A 15685-nucleotide genomic window follows, 5' to 3' on the forward strand; every position below is an offset into this window, starting at 1 on the left:
AAGTGATGACAGACGCAACAGCTCTTTTCAGAGCTACTTCACACCTAACCTGCAGACCCCGGGTTGCACCTCATGGCCGAGGAAGCTGAACGCAGAGGAAGCTACTAGTCTCTGAGTATCATGGTTTCGACGTCCGGTGACCTCACCACTCTGACCGCAAACCTCCGGACCGCCGGGAGCAACTCATACAAGGGTATCGTAAGCCTGCATACTGGTGTCTGTTGAGGTTTATAAATAACTAACTCTCTAGTTTACAACAAACAACAAATTCTTTTACACCCAGATTTCACAATTTATCTAAGATACAAAGATCGGAGGCTACAACATCTAGCTTCCATCACAACTCCTCACATCCACCACATCACATCTCAATATTCATATATTGTCATGTATAAATTATTAGTTTAGTAAAAAGAATTAAATTCATTTTATAAACTATACTGACTCTGCTCCTCCTTGAACCGTCACCTTATCGTGGTGGAGGAGTTTGAGTGCCCTAATGATCCTTGGAGCTATGTTGTTTGGGGCACTTAGTGCCCCTGGTAGGGTCTCCCATGACAAATTGGTCTTAGGTGAAGGGTGAGACAAAGAACGGTTCGAAGGATCTTTCATGGCGGTTAAAACGAAGAGTCGGAGTACCCGGCCCGGAGGGTTACTGGGGTCCCACCCTGGAGCCAGGCCTGAGGTTGGGGCCCGTGAGCGAGCGCCTGGTGGCCGGGCTTTCGCCCATGGGGCCCGGCCGGGCCCAGCCCGAACCGGATACATGGGCTCGTACAACTGTGGACCCACCACCCGCAGGAGGAACATGAAGGGTCCGGTGCAATGTGAATCGGGTGGCAGACCAAGGCGGGAGCCTTGGCGGTCCAATCCCCGGACAAGAAAACTAGTTTTTGGGACATGGAACGTCACCTCGCTGGCGGGGAAGGAGCCGGAGCTTGTGGCAGAGGTTGAGCGGTACCGGCTAGATATAGTCGGACTCACCTCGACACATTGCATTGGCTCTGGAACCCGAGACCTGGAGAGGGGTTGGACACTCTACTTTGCTGGAGTTGCTCCGGGTGAGAGGCGGAGGGCTGGGGTTGGCTTTTTGTTAGCCCCGAGACTCTCTGCCTGTGTGTTGGGGTTTACCCCGGGGGACAAGAGGGTAGCTTCCTTGCGCCTTCGGGTCGGGGAACGGGTCCTGACTGTTGTTTGTGCTTATGGGCCAAATATCAGTTCAGAGTACCCACCCTTTTTGGAGTCCCTGGGACGAGTGCTAGATAGTGCTCCATCAGGGGACTCCATTGTCCTGCTGGGGGACTTCAATGCTCACGTGGGCAATGACAGCTTGACCTGGAGGGGTGTGATTGGGAGGAACGGCCCACCTGATCAGAACTCGAGCGGTGTTTTGTTATTGGACTTCTGTGCAAGCCGCAGTTTGGCCATAACGAACACCATGTTCGAACATAAGGATGCCCACCGGTACACTTGGTACCAGGGCAGCATAGGTCACAGGTCGATGATAGATTTTGTAGTCGTATCAGCTGACCTGCGGCCGTATGTTTTGGACACCCGAGTGAAGAGAGGGGCGGAGCTGTCAACTGATCACCACCTGGTGGTGAGTTGGATCAGATGGCAAGGGAACATGCCGCGTAGACCTGGCAGACCCAAACGCATAGTGAGGGTCTGCTGGGAACGCCTGGCAGAAGAACCTGTCAAGACGGTCTTCAACTCCCACCTCCGGCAGAGCTTTGACCACGTCCCGAGAGCAGTGGGGGACATTGAGTCCGAGTGGGCCTTGTTCCACTCTGCGATTGTCGAGGCGGCTGTTGCTAGCTGTGGTCGTAAGGTGGCCGGTGCCAGTCGTGGTGGCAACCCCCATACCCGCTGGTGGACACCAGAGGTTCGGGGAGCCGTCAGGCTGAAGAAGGAGGCCTACAGGGCGTGGCTGGTCTGTGGGTCTCCGGAGGCAGCAGACAGGTACCGGATAGCCAAGCGGGGGTCAGCAGTGGCAGTTGCCGAGGCAAAATCTCGGGCGTGGGAGGAGTTTGGTGAGGCCATGGAGAAAGACTATCGATCGGCTCCAAAGAGGTTCTGGCAAACTGTCCGGCGCCTCAGGAGAGGAAGGCAGCAACTCGCTCACACTGTTTACAGTGGGGATGGGGAGCTGCTGACGTCAACTGAGGCTATAGTCGGACGGTGGAAGGAATACTTTGAGGAGCTCCTCAATCCCACCAATGCGCATTCCGAGGAGGAACCAGAGCTGGGAGGCCTGGGGATGGACTGTCCGATCTCGGGGGCAGACGTTGCTGAGGTAGTCAAACAACTACACAGCGGCGGAGCCCCGGGGGCGGATGAGGTTCGTCCTGGGTATCTCAAGGCTATGGATGTTGTAGGGCTTTCATGGTTGACACGTCTCTAAAACATTGCGTGGTCATCGGGGGCAGTTCCTAGGGAGTGGCAGACCGGGGTGGTGGTCCCCATCTTTAAGAAGGGTGACCTGAGGGTGTGTTCCAACTATAGGGGGATCACACTCCTCAGCCTCCCTGGAAAGGTCTACTCCAAGGTACTGGAGAGGAGGGTCCGATCGATAGTTGAATCTCAGATAGAGGAGGAGCAATGTGGTTTTCGTCCTGGCCGTGGAACTGTGGACCAGCTCTATACCCTTGCAAGGGTGATGGAGGGGGCATGGGAGTTTGCCCAACCAATCCACATGTGCTTTGTGGATTTGGAGAAGGCTTATGACCGTGTCCCCAGGGGCACCCTGTGGGGGACGCTCCAGGAGTATGGGGTGGGTGGCTTTCTGTTAAGGGCCATTCAGTCCCTTTACCAGAGGAGCGTGAGTTTGGTCCGCATAGCCGGTAGTAAGTCGGACCTGTTCCCAGTGAGGGTTGGACTCCGCCAGGGCTGCCCTTTGTCACCGGTTCTGTTCATCACTTTTATGGACAGAATTTCTAGACGCAGCCGTGGTGTGGAGTGTGTCGAGTTTGGTGGCAGGAGAATCTCGTCTCTGCTTTTTGCGGATGATGTGGTCCTCCTAGCTTCATCCAGCTCTGACCTTCAGCTCTTGCTGGGTAGGTTCGCGGCCGAATGTGAAGCGGCTGGGATGAGGATCAGCACCTCCAAATCTGAGACCATGGTTCTCGACCGGAAAAGGGTGGCTTGCCACCTCCGGGTCGGGGGAGAGGTCCTACCTCAAGTGGAGGAGTTTAAGTATCTCGGGGTCTTGTTCACGAGTGAGGGTAGGAGGGATCGGGAGATCGACAGGCGGATTGGTTCGGCGTCTGCAGTGATGCGGACGCTGAGCCGATCTGTCGTGGGGAAGAGGGAGCTGAGCCAGAAAGCCAGGCTCTCGATTTACCGGTCGATCTACGTTCCAATCCTCACCTATGGTCATGAGCTTTGGGTAATGACCGAAAGAACGAGATCGCGGATACAAGCGGCCAAAATGAGTTTCCTCCGTAGGGTGGCCGGGCTCAGCCTTAGAGATAGGGTGAGGAGCTCGGACATTCGGGAGGGACTCGGAGTAGAACCGCTGCTCCTCCGGATCGAAAGGAGCCAGTTGAGGTGGTTTGGGCATCTGGTCAGGATGCCTCCTGGACGCCTCCCCGGGGAGGTGTTTCGGGCATGTCCTGCCGGCAGAAGGCCCCCGGGTCGACCCAGGACACGTTGGAGAGGTTACATCTCCAATCTGGTCCGGGAACGCCTTGGGGTCCTGCCGGAGGAGCTGGTGGACAAGGCCGGGGAGAGGACGGCCTGGAGCTCCCTAGTTGGGATGCTGCCCCCGCGACCCGGACCCGGAGAAGCGGAGGAAGACGAGACGAGATACTGACTCTGTATGAATTAATACAAAGTGTGTTTATGGTCCCTGAAGAAGCAAAGAACCCTAGAATCTTCTGATTAATCATTCAAAGATCAATCAGGTTGATATTTCATATTTATACGTCAGACTGTTTTTAAAATTCTGGGGATGGGAGGGAATGTGAGTATGCGGGCCCTTTGTAATTTGTTAAGCACTTTGAGTTGCGTGTATTGCATGATTGTTTTGTGAAATTCAAGTTTTTATTGAACTTTCTTTTTGGGGCTGGTACATAGCAGTCTCAATAGATACTAAACATGGAGGGACTGAACACACAGATATTCATGTAACTCTTGCAGACACGTAATGTCGGAGTAACAGCAGTCACATAACGTGCTTGGTTTCACCCAAGGCCTTTGTCTGTCTTTATAAAGTTCCAGAATCCATCCCAGTGAGAAGTTCCCTCTCTGTTGTCTTCACTCATTCTACTGAGCATACATTCATATGATGCAGATTCGGCCATTGCACAGACCCATTCCTTAACCTCTGGAGATTCTACTGCTTTCCAGTGTCTTAAAATGACTCGACAGGCTGTTGTTAACCCCACTGAGATGATTAAAAAATTACACTTATTTACATTAGGCAACTGAGATTTATCTCCCAATAAGCACAGTTCTGGGTTAAAAGGGATGTCTGTTCCACACCAGTTACTTAGGATCTTGACAATATGGGTCCAAAAACATCTGATAGGAGCACATTCCCAAATACAATGCATGAACGCCCCAATACTCGTTTTGCATTTCCAAAATGAATCGTCATCCACTAACTTCATTCTAAACAGTCTAGATGGTGTATAATAGTATCTGTGTAGCACATTATATTGTGTGAGTTTACTCCTCACCTCTCTTACGTGTTTACCACAGTTAACAACAATTGTTTTCCATTTATCATCATCGAACATTATGCCAAGGTCTTTCTGCCAGATCATTTTTAACTGGTTGGAATCATCACTGAGGAGAGGGTTAATGATTCTATAGAACTGTGAGGCTTTTTGTTTACTAGTTGGAAGTTTCATATACTCAGTTACTGTGTTGTCTTCAATATTATATGGCTGCGAGGTAATACAACTTTTCATTTGCAAGAACTTCCAAAAGTGACCCCTTCCCTCTAAGTTAAACTCTTGCACTAGTTCAGCATATGACAGAAACGCCCCGTCCTTAAACAAATCTCCAATAGTATTTAATCCTTTCACTTGCCACTCTTCCTAGTAAACAGGTTTCTTCCCTATGCAGACCTTGGGATTATACCATAATGGGGAATATTTCTGCTGAGTATGTTTGAGGTTTAACAGTCTATGGACTTTGTTCCATACATCCTTTGAATGTAAAAGTACTGGATTAGTAATATTAGACCTTTGTGCTAGTAGTGCTGAAGGTTGAAAAGGTAAACATATCTTTTCCTCCACCTCCATCCACCCTGGTTTATCCAGAGGTGGAAAGAGTACTAAAATGTTGTACTTAAGTACAAGTATAATTACTTTCATGAAATTTTACTCAATTACAAGTAAAATTACCTGCCTCAAAATGTACTCAAGTAAAAGTAAAAAGTAGCTTATTTCAAATGTAGTCAGAGTAAAAGTTACTTAGTTACTTTTTTGACTGTGCAAGGACGGGCTGTTCTGAATAGTTAAAAAAAGACAATGGGGTATAAATGTCAAAGTGGCCGTTTTTTTTATTAAATGAACAAAAATGCATATTGAAGTACAAAGGCAGTTACACTGCAAACTAGTAACATAAATTAGGTTATAGTCACAAGCCCATGACTTTTCCCTGAATGCTTATTTAGAGCAGCTGATTTTTAAAGTTAGCAGAGTTCATCTTTGGTAGTGGGTTCACTCACTCATTTAAAGATATCGGCCAGAGGCAAAATTTGTTTGAACAGCATGTGTAAATGTGTATTAAAATCTCAGATGAAAAAGGTTTTTGGATTTTGACGGCTGGAATTGTAAGAAAATCTGATGTTTGTGACCGGCGCGGGAAAAACAGAAACTAACTTCCGGTCTAAGCCCTGGGCAGCAGTTGACGTTTCACATGGAGCTCTGCTGAAACAGCTGTAGTAAACAACGCCTGACTCCGCTGTTTCTTCGTTAGCGTTATAGCAGAGAACAATGTGTCATCAATCAGATGTAGCTTCTGAAGCCTCTACTAGTCCATCAGATTTGTTTTTTCTCTGGGATACGGCGACGAGAACGGATATTGGATTACTGGAGAAGTTCAACCGAACTCCGACCCCGCCAGCTGGATATCACTACCAGAGGTGCAGACATGTTTTAGACCGTTTGACTCAGAAGACCTGCGACCCGATTTGGACATAGAGGAGGATTCTGTTCATCTTCAGAACCAAAATCGGTACCGTTTGTTTACTTTTCTTAAATATTTAATTTCTGTGCTGCACTGGGAGCTCTAAGCTGACGAGTTTTCAGCTGGTCTTAGCTCCATCATGTGTCCCAATATAGTTCAGTAATCTACAGTTTTACTGCTGTGTGTATTTATTGACATAACTCTGGAAAATATATAACCGACAATTTACCAGAATAAATCTTCCTGATGCTGGAGTAACTCCTTAGCTCAACTCGTTGTTTGCACTAATCCAGGATGTCATGGAGGTTCTAATGTTGAAATATAGAGATCATCTTTTAGATTATATCTCTCTGTGTGTGTGTGTGTGTGTGTGTGTGTGTGTGTGCGTGTGTGCGTGCGCGCGTGCGTGCGCGTGTGTGTGTCGTAGCTTTCCCAAAGGACTTGTTCTTTCCTTACCGGGGCGAACACGGTTAGTTTTGCTGCAGTCATGCTAACGGGGCTCGTCTGGAGTCCAGAAGTAGCGGTGCGGTTCTAGATGGATTTATAGATGTAGGTTATTATTTTAGATCAGACCTTTATTTAAAAATGCGTGTAGGACACAGAAACATGGCTCAGACCTTTTGCTGCAGCTGTAAACGCAATTTTACGTAATAATTAGGAGCATCAAACGGCTCTCTGATTCGTCGGCAAAAATGTCAGTCTCAAGAAATGGAACAAATACGGCCATTTGATTGGTCTACCTTACGGTGCATAAGGAACGAGAGAAACTGCCCGTCGGAGCAGTTCTTGTTGTTCCATTTGTGCAATAAGGTAGACCAATCAAATGGCCGTATTTGTTCCATTTCTTGAGACTGACATTTTTGCCGACGAATCAGAGAGCTGGATTGTCACAGCCTGTCCGAGCGATCCGCCATTGCTCCGCTCCGAGATCTGAGGTGAGAAGTATCTTTTATACTTTTTATTTGTAACAAAATTAAAAGCATTACAGCTCGTTTAGGGGGATTAAGACGGTACAGGATTTAGTTTTTACCTTAATGTCGTGAAATGTCAACGTTGTTCTAGCTAGCATGCTGCTGCATTACGCTGCTGTTAACTAATATGTACATGTATTTAAGCAATTTTTTAAGTGAACACCATCCCGATTGCATGAATAACCACGTTTAATTGTTTATTCAACCATGTTGTTCATCATCACGATCGTGCACGTTTGGGCTCTGATTAGTTTTATCTTCACTTATAGAAAATCCAGCCAATAACTGGGTTTGCTAATTGGCTTTTGGCTACCTAGAAAATGTGAGTGTTTTTTTCTTATGTTTATTTCACATAAGATAAGTGACCTAAGATAATAAGATAAGATAAGATTGAGTTCAGATGGCGCTCGCGCGGGTGCACGCTGCTAGCTGCTCGTCCTTTTTACGCAAAGGAACCTTGTGTTTTATTGGCGTTTTATGCATTTTAGTTGTCTCTGATGCTTTTTTTGAATGGTGTGGCTTCTCTGGTGACTTATGATCGAGCTGTGCTGCTGAGGCTTTGTCCTTCAGTTGATGTAGCGGGTGCTGCGCGCTGGGAACCTTACGGATGGCGTTGTTGTTTGGACTGCCCGTGTGCTCTCTCCCTCCAAGCAGTGATGTGTCGACCCTCTGTCCGCCCCAGCTCGAGAAGGAATCATCGGAGAAGACGGGGAAAGCGAGGTAGCCGGCGCGTGAGACGTCGGGCTGGACTTCCTGGATCCCTGAAGAAGCGGCTGGTCCGTTTCGGCCCAGCTTGTGACCCGATGGTTCCGAGACCTCTGATGGTTTCCTCTGCGCCCTGCCTTGTGAACTTAGCCGGCTGAGGGTGAGCTGGCACCGCACCACAACCAGTCGGCTCGAGTACCTCGCCAGAGTGGGGTTTGCTGGAAGAATCTACGCTCGGTTACGGGCTCAGAGTTGGAGGAGACGGTGCCCGTGCGCGATCCTGGTGCTGTGGCCCCGCAGCAGACCCGGTTTGGTCTGGTCAATGCCAGTTCTGTGCAGAACAAAACTTTTATTCTTCAGGATTTTTTTTTATTCAACATGACTTGAGTTTTCTGTGCATCTATGAGTCCTGGATCCCGTTTGGTGACTCAAGCGCCCTGCTGGAGCTGGTACCACCTGGCTGCTCCTGTTTTAATATCCCTAGATCACGGGACAGGGGTGGTGGGCTGGTTGTTGTTTTAAAATCCAGCTTTCCTTGTAAACAGCTTACACCCACCATGTCATTTTCTTCCTTTGAACTGTGCATACCCCACCCCGCCTGCTCGCTGTGCTGATTTACCGCCCTCCAAAGACTGACTCTAACTTCCTTAATGATTTCTGTCATCTTGTGGCAGACTGCATCCTAAAATATGACTGTCCTATTTTTTGGTGATTTTAACATCCATATCTGCTGTCCTGACAATGTGCTTCCTAAAGGTTTTTTGAATTTGCTAGATGCATTCAATCTAACTCAATGGGTATCATCACCAACTCATGCCATGGGTCACACCCTGGACCTGGTTCTCTCTTTCGGTCTCCCTGTCATGAACCTTGTGACTTTGCCTCCTGTGTTCTCTGACCACTCTCCTATACTCTGTGATGTTACGTTGCCATGTCCTGTCCCTGTGTGTGAAGCTCCAGCTACTAGGTTCAGAGCCCTGGATGCAGAAACTGTTGCAAAGTTTGTGGACTGTATGTCTGTAAGGTTAGAGACCTTTAAACCAGATCCATCTAACGTTGATCACTATTCACAACACTTTGATGTACTTTGTAATCAGGTCCTGGACGTGGTTGCCCCTCTCAAGCTTTGCAAGTCTAGGCTTAGGAGGCAGCCTTGGCTCTCTGATGTCACACGTGCTTGTAGGCGGGCGTGTAGATCCTCTGAGAGAAAGTGGAAAATGGATGGCCTACAAGTCTTGCGTGAGTTGTTCAGAGCATCTCTTGTTGCTTATCAGGATGCTGTGAGGGTTGCTAGAACTGTCTATTTTGCAGACATCATTGAAACAAACTCCAAGAATCCCAAGATTATCTACAAAACACTGAACTCTGTTCTGGTGTATCAGGAGCCTAGCTTCATGTCCTCTACAGCTGCTGGAAACACTGAAGATTTTCACAGATTCTTTGTTGATAAAGTATCAGGCACTAGAGCAGCTATTTCTGGTAACTCTGTTGACTCTGTTCCAGTTCCTCCATCACCACCCACCCTGAGCTCCCTCAATACGGTTTCTTATTCTGGGCTGAGTAAGCTTGTTACAAGGCAGAAGCCATCTGGCTCTCCACTTGACGTTCTGCCGCCTCGTCTCTGGAAGGCTGCCTTTCCGTGTCTTGGCCCGTCACTCGGTCAAATTATCAATGGGAGCCTCAGCACAGGTGTTGTCCCAGCTGCTTTGAAAGCAGCAGTTTGGCCGACCCTGATGAAACCTGGTGTTGATGTCTCTGTGATAGAAAATTACAGGCCTATCTCTACCCTGCCCTTTATATCAAAACTGCTTGAGAAAGTTGTTTATCAGCAGCTGCCTTATGTTTGATGATCTGATTTCCAGCCTCCTTCAGACCAGCTCGTCCACCCACAGCATCTGGGGAGCCCAGTGATGGAGAGCTGGTCCAGGCGGTAGCTGACCAAGGGCAACGTAAGTGACAGAAATGTCTTCATTTCATATTTTGTTGGTGACAGTCAGATGTGAACAGATGTTGACTCGTTTCTCGTTCTTCTCTACTTCATAAAAACTTGTGTAGCGACAGATGAACTGGGAGTGTCAGTAAGTTTGGGTTCAGTTACACTTTGCTTGGTTGTTGGTAACTCACAAGTAGCAACTCGCTGCCTCTAACTAGTCTCCATCACTGATGTCATGGTCTGTAGATGTCACCTTTCTCTGTCTTGCCTAATCACCCCCCCAAACACACCTGGTGCTCACTAATCATCAGATCCTCGTCCGCTCTCCGCGTCTCTCTAGCTGCTTTCTGCTTTGGCTTGAGGTGTCTGTGCAGCTCACAGTTCAACTGAATTGTTTTCCGGTATAAACTTGCATCGTTGCTGACTGACTTATTTAGTTGTTTATTTGATTTTTCATAGCAATGATTCGTTATTTTGTTGTGAATTACTTTAATGGATCACCAGGTCACCTGAATTTCTACACAATGTCTTTCTGAAAATCTTAAAACAATCAGACACCCAAATACATTTCTGTAAACGGCTCATTTTCAGGTGTCAGTAAAAGCTTGAGCTGATTTTATAATCTAATCATGCAGGAACGTCGGCCAGTGCCATGTTCTTCCAGGCGTTCCTGATCGATGGACTGGTCAGGTGGAACGAGGACCGCGCAGCGGCAGCTGAGGGACACGAGGCGCCTCTGCTGTCCTACAGTGGCTACCTCAGGCACGCCCTTAACCAGAGGGGCCAAAGGGTGCTTGGTCCTCAGATGGTTAAGGACTTCACCAAGCCTGCTGCTTACACAGGTAGAGGAACAGAGAAACACGTTTTATTTACTCGTGATTTTTAATGACACTGTGCACCAATACTTTGCTAAGAAGGGGCTTTGAACCGTTTACATTTCCACAAAATCTCAGGTGAGCTCATCGGGGTGGAGTACCTATTCCAGCAGACAGGCCGCGTGCTTGAGGACGTCAGCGTTGACCCTGACGCTCCGGACGAGGCTGCTGCCATCACCGACCTGGACGAGGGCATCCAGGAGGACGTGGGCGACCACGTCGCCGCCTTCGTCCTTGAGGTCCCGTCCACCAGCACTTCAGGAGCAGCCCGGTCAGGGGATCCAGCTGTCGCACCCGGGTCTTAGCCAGCACATCCTGCCGCCCCTGCGCATCACGCCCCTCCCGAGGTCCCTGGAAGCCAGACTCCTGAAGAAAAACACTCCTCTGATTCAGAGGTCTTTGATCCCCCCTCTGCTAATCATTTCACAGCCGACCCACCTAATTTTGTTTTTTCACGTTTTCAGAGATAGTTCAGAAATTTGACTTCATTTTCCCATTTTGTTTGTTTCTCAGGAGGAGATCCAGGGTCCTGACGGCCAGCCAGGATACCAGCATGTCCTGAAGCTGGCTCAGGCCCTGGTGGAGCTCAGGAGTCTCCAGGGACTGTCTGACAGCAGGGTAGACAGACCCATCGCGCTTTGGCAACGCCTGCCAGAGCGTGACAAACAACGAATCATCTAACTTAGCAGATACCGGGAGAGGCAACCAAAGGAGCGGTTGAAGGCAGCGAAGGGGACTTTTGAACAATCAAATGACTGGGTTGTTCCAGTTTTAGAATTACAGGTTCTGAGCATCCAAAGCTGGATTTTGTTTCAACTGTGAAATATCCTCCGAGCTGTGATATATATGATAAAATAATCTTTCACCATAACCTCAGCTGGCAGTTAAAAAAGAGTTGTGCTATGTTCTGTGGTTTCATAGACAGAGGTCGTGTGGCTTTTCTAGGATCTAGGATTTATAAATTATAGCAGCCTGACAGCGAGCTCTGGTGGTTAGTCAACTCAATTACAGTTTGTTTTGTTCTTTTTCCACCTCAACAATCCATGTGAACAAGCCCTCACTCTTCGGGTAATTAAAAGAGGGCAAACAGCTGTTATGCGTTTTATTGAACCAATATAGTAAAACAAGCAGGTTTGTGGATAATGGACCAGACAGATTGTGTGTGTACTGTTTAAGAGTGCTGAGAAGTTGGTCAGCGGGACTAAAACCAACGAATACCATAAACATTCAATGTAACATGAGTTAGGTTTTATTGTTTATAACGTGTGCAGTGCTAGAGCCACAGTGTTTTCATAGCGTTTCTGAGTTAAACACATTTATCCTCAACGTTTTAGTTGGTGCTTCCACTTGGTCCGCCCACATCTCCCATAATGCAGCTGGGTCCTTTGATTGACACCATAAGTTGGTACACAGCCCAATCATTGAGTTTGGAAAACTGCTCAGGAATCACTTACTCATTGTGTTAGCTCGCTAGCACATATACTAAAATTGGAACGATACAGAGAAGATTAGCATGGCCCCTGGCGCAAGGATGACACGCAAATTCGTGAAGCGTTCCTCATTTTTTTTTAATAACAAACCCTAACCCTAAATGTCACTGGTATGAAGCAGTTAGGGGCGTGTCTTCCTGCTCAGTTCCAACATTTGACCAATCAAACGACTGGGATGTTCCAATTTAAAGAAGCACGTGCTTTCAGCAGCTAATCAGAGAGCTGGATTGTTTCAACTCTGAAATAGATCCTCTTTCACTCCGAGCTGGCATTCCTCCGCTACTGAACTGACTGAGACGTACAATTGTTACTTAAAAAAACAATTAGACTTTTAACATGTTAAAAAAAAACAGTTTGTTGTCTTACGAGCGATGTTTAAGATATGGTAGTATTTTCTTCTGAACTAACGAGGAGGAGAGTAGTGTGAAATGATCTTTCACCACGTCCCCAGTTGGCACAAAGTTCTCTATTTTCTGTATTCTGCATGTAAAAGCATGGTTTTAACTGGTATTTCCCAGTTTATGTTCTTTGTTTAATGTTATATTATACTGATCTGCTCATTTGGGAAAATTATTCCACAATTGTACATCTGATGCCTGTACAGTACTCTCACCATTCCACTCTGTAGACTTCCAGAACAAGTCAGAGACCTGTCATCTGCAGAAAGACTCAGACGACTCTGCAGTCGTCAGGTTTATGAGAGATGGTCAAGAGTACAGAGAGCTGGTGGACCACTTTGTGGCGTGGTGTGGGGACACTCACATAATCTTGAATGTGAACAAAACAAATGAGATGATTTAGAAAGAAACGGGAATAGCTCAACATGCATTATTGGGGAGCAGAGCCGGATTAACGCAAAGGCAAAGTAGGCACGTGCCTAGGGCCTGATTGGCTGGATGGGGCCCAGACAGAGGAACAAAATTAAAAATAAATAAATTAAAAATTAAATGTACAAATGTCCTATGATAGAATTTGTAGATAGGATTCCTATCTACAATTTATTCCAATATTTATTAATTAATTAAAAATAGTGACAATGTTTATCTTAACCATAGACCGTTTTATTGGCTACATCACATTAAGGCGCCACCCAGTTAAGGATGTCAGAGAAGCGGTCAGAGTCAGAGCGGGACACAACAAAGCTAGCAGGTGTTTTTGAGTGGGCTAACTTTCACGATGCTTTAGGGTGCGGCAAAACGTAAAAAATAAATGAATGAAGAGGAACTAAAGAAGAGACAGCGGGGGGGCTTTTCAGACGTTTCTGTCGGGCTATTCGGACAGCTGTGAACCTGCTCGAGTCAGCAGAGCCAGAGGCCAAGTCAGACCCAGAGGAGACACGGCCCAAAGACGCGGTGGAATATGCGGCGGGAAACGCGGCGGAAGACGCTGTAGCGCCAACGCCGTCAACATCAACGCCTTCACAGAAGGACGAACTGGAAGAACAGCAGCCAGCCAGAAGTGAGCCCATTATAGTCTTACAGCAGGAGCCTCTAGAACCAGAAAGGGTATTAACAACTAGCTACCCATCTGATCCTGCAAAGTGGTACCAAACTGATGACAGGATGTGTGAGTACTTTGCACTAAACCATCCCTCTCAAAATATTGGATATTTCTCTGCATCACAGAGGAAATCTGGAGACATAAACCGATACTTATCCAAGGAACATTTCTTTAGATGTGTTTCTGCTGCGACTGAGGCCTGTGATGCTGGAAGGCTGAAGATTATCCCAGAGTGGAGCATGCTAAATGGTTTTCTTGGTAAGTGTTGCTGGTTTTATTAATTGTTTTTCAAATAATTTTATTAATGTTCAAATAGCAAAACAATAAGTTCACACACAGAAACTTAACACAGAATTTCTGATTCAGCAGAGGCAAAAACAGCCTGAATGAGCTTAAATCAAGATCAAAACTTACATTTTCATTTTATTAAAATACTTTCTTTTAAGATTATAGATTGTATTAAATTTATACTGTAATAATTTAAGCTGTTGGTTTATAGTTTGTTTTTGCGCCTTTAAACATGCTTCAGTCCATTCAAATTAATCTATTTATTCTTGAATGTCTTTCCATTATCATGTGATTAATTTGTCAACATTTATAAATGTTGTAAGCTATTGTATTTTGCAGAAAATATTTTTAAGTAAATGTAGTGATTAAATATAAACAGAGCAAAGACACATATTTGCTCTGTTTACATAGTTTAATGACACCTAGTGGTAATTTACTGGTACTGCCTTGACAATGGCACTCCCAATCGATGAGGATAATTTATTAGCATTTAATACAGCTGTGTAATGACGTATAAATTATTAATATCAAAAAATTGTCTGATAGAATGTTTTGCATACAACACATGACTTATTTTGGCATACAAACAACCAATTTGTAACCAAAGACTAGGCTATGTAAAATGTGAATGAACTTTTATTAGTAACTTTGGTAAGTTTCAGATTTCAATTCATTAAATAACATCGATGGATGGAGGGGGGGGGGGGGGGGGGGCTAGAAATGCAGCCTGCCTAGTGTAATCCATTTATTTAATCCGGCTCTGTTGTGGAGTAGGGGGAGGTGGTGGAAGATTACAAATACCTCGGTGTTCATCTGGACGACAGACTGGACTGGAGACACAAACGTGAAGCCATCTCCAAGAAGGGACAGAGTAGACTGTATATCTTGAATAAAATTTTAGATCCTTCAAGGTCTGCAGCAAGAGGCTGCAGACCTTTTACCGGTCTGTTGAGATCTCTTGGGCCACCAGCTGTCGGGGCAGCAGCATCAGAGCCAGCAGGGACCTAAAACCTAAAAAGGCTCAACAACCTGACAAAAAAGGCCGGTTCTGTTCTGGAGACGACTGAGAACCACCAGAGATGATGGTGCAAAGAAGGATTTTTCATAAAATCAATAAAATTATAGACAACACTGCATCCGCTTCATGCAACAAGCATCTTCTTCAGAGCTGCTGTAACACAGGAGATCCTTCCTGCCCACAGCCTTCAGCATCTTTAACCACTCAGATTTCCAACTGAGCTCAATATTATTACTAGTATTTATATTAATGACTGCTTTGAAGAATTAATTAAGACAACACAACTTCCTTCTGGGATTAATAATGTCATTTTGGACTTTAGACAGAGAACCTTAGTTCTGTGGAGTCGATGAAGAAACCCAATAATGAACCGGTGACACTGCTGAACTCAAACATATTTGTGATGTTCTCTAACGTGTAATAAATGTGGCTTGTATACAATCCACTCCACCGCCTGCTGCTCAGCAGCAGAGAGTTTCTCCTCACACATGTGACAAGAGGTTTTCGCTCCACGTTTGCTGGCTATTTACCTGTGAACCACACCTGGTTTGTTGTTGGGATTTTTGTCCTGTCACACCATTTCTAACCTTCTTCGTCCACAGTGGTTTATTAATTTCCTCATCCAAGCTTCTGTTTTCCTGTAAACTCCTCCAAAGATGTGCTATCTACACCTGAAAAGGACGGGAGATTGGACGCATCGAGGAGCTGAGGGACCAAGCTCTTTTCTTCAGTAAATAAATGATCCGACAAGAATACCAACAATCTAA

At 46.3% G+C, this 15685-nt stretch overlaps 1 non-coding gene across 1 annotated transcript; it reads left to right on the forward strand.

Annotated features, from left to right (window-relative positions):
- Positions 1-12081: 12081 nt before the first annotated feature.
- On the forward strand, positions 12082-12188 carry LOC139061943 (U6 spliceosomal RNA). The gene has a single exon (XR_011515567.1). It is a non-coding gene; the product is annotated as a U6 spliceosomal RNA (small nuclear RNA).
- The last annotated feature ends 3497 nt before the right edge of the window (positions 12189-15685 follow it).

The sequence above is a fragment of the Nothobranchius furzeri genome, chromosome 11 (assembly GCF_043380555.1).
Source record: "Nothobranchius furzeri strain GRZ-AD chromosome 11, NfurGRZ-RIMD1, whole genome shotgun sequence".
Lineage (NCBI taxonomy): Eukaryota > Metazoa > Chordata > Actinopteri > Cyprinodontiformes > Nothobranchiidae > Nothobranchius > Nothobranchius furzeri.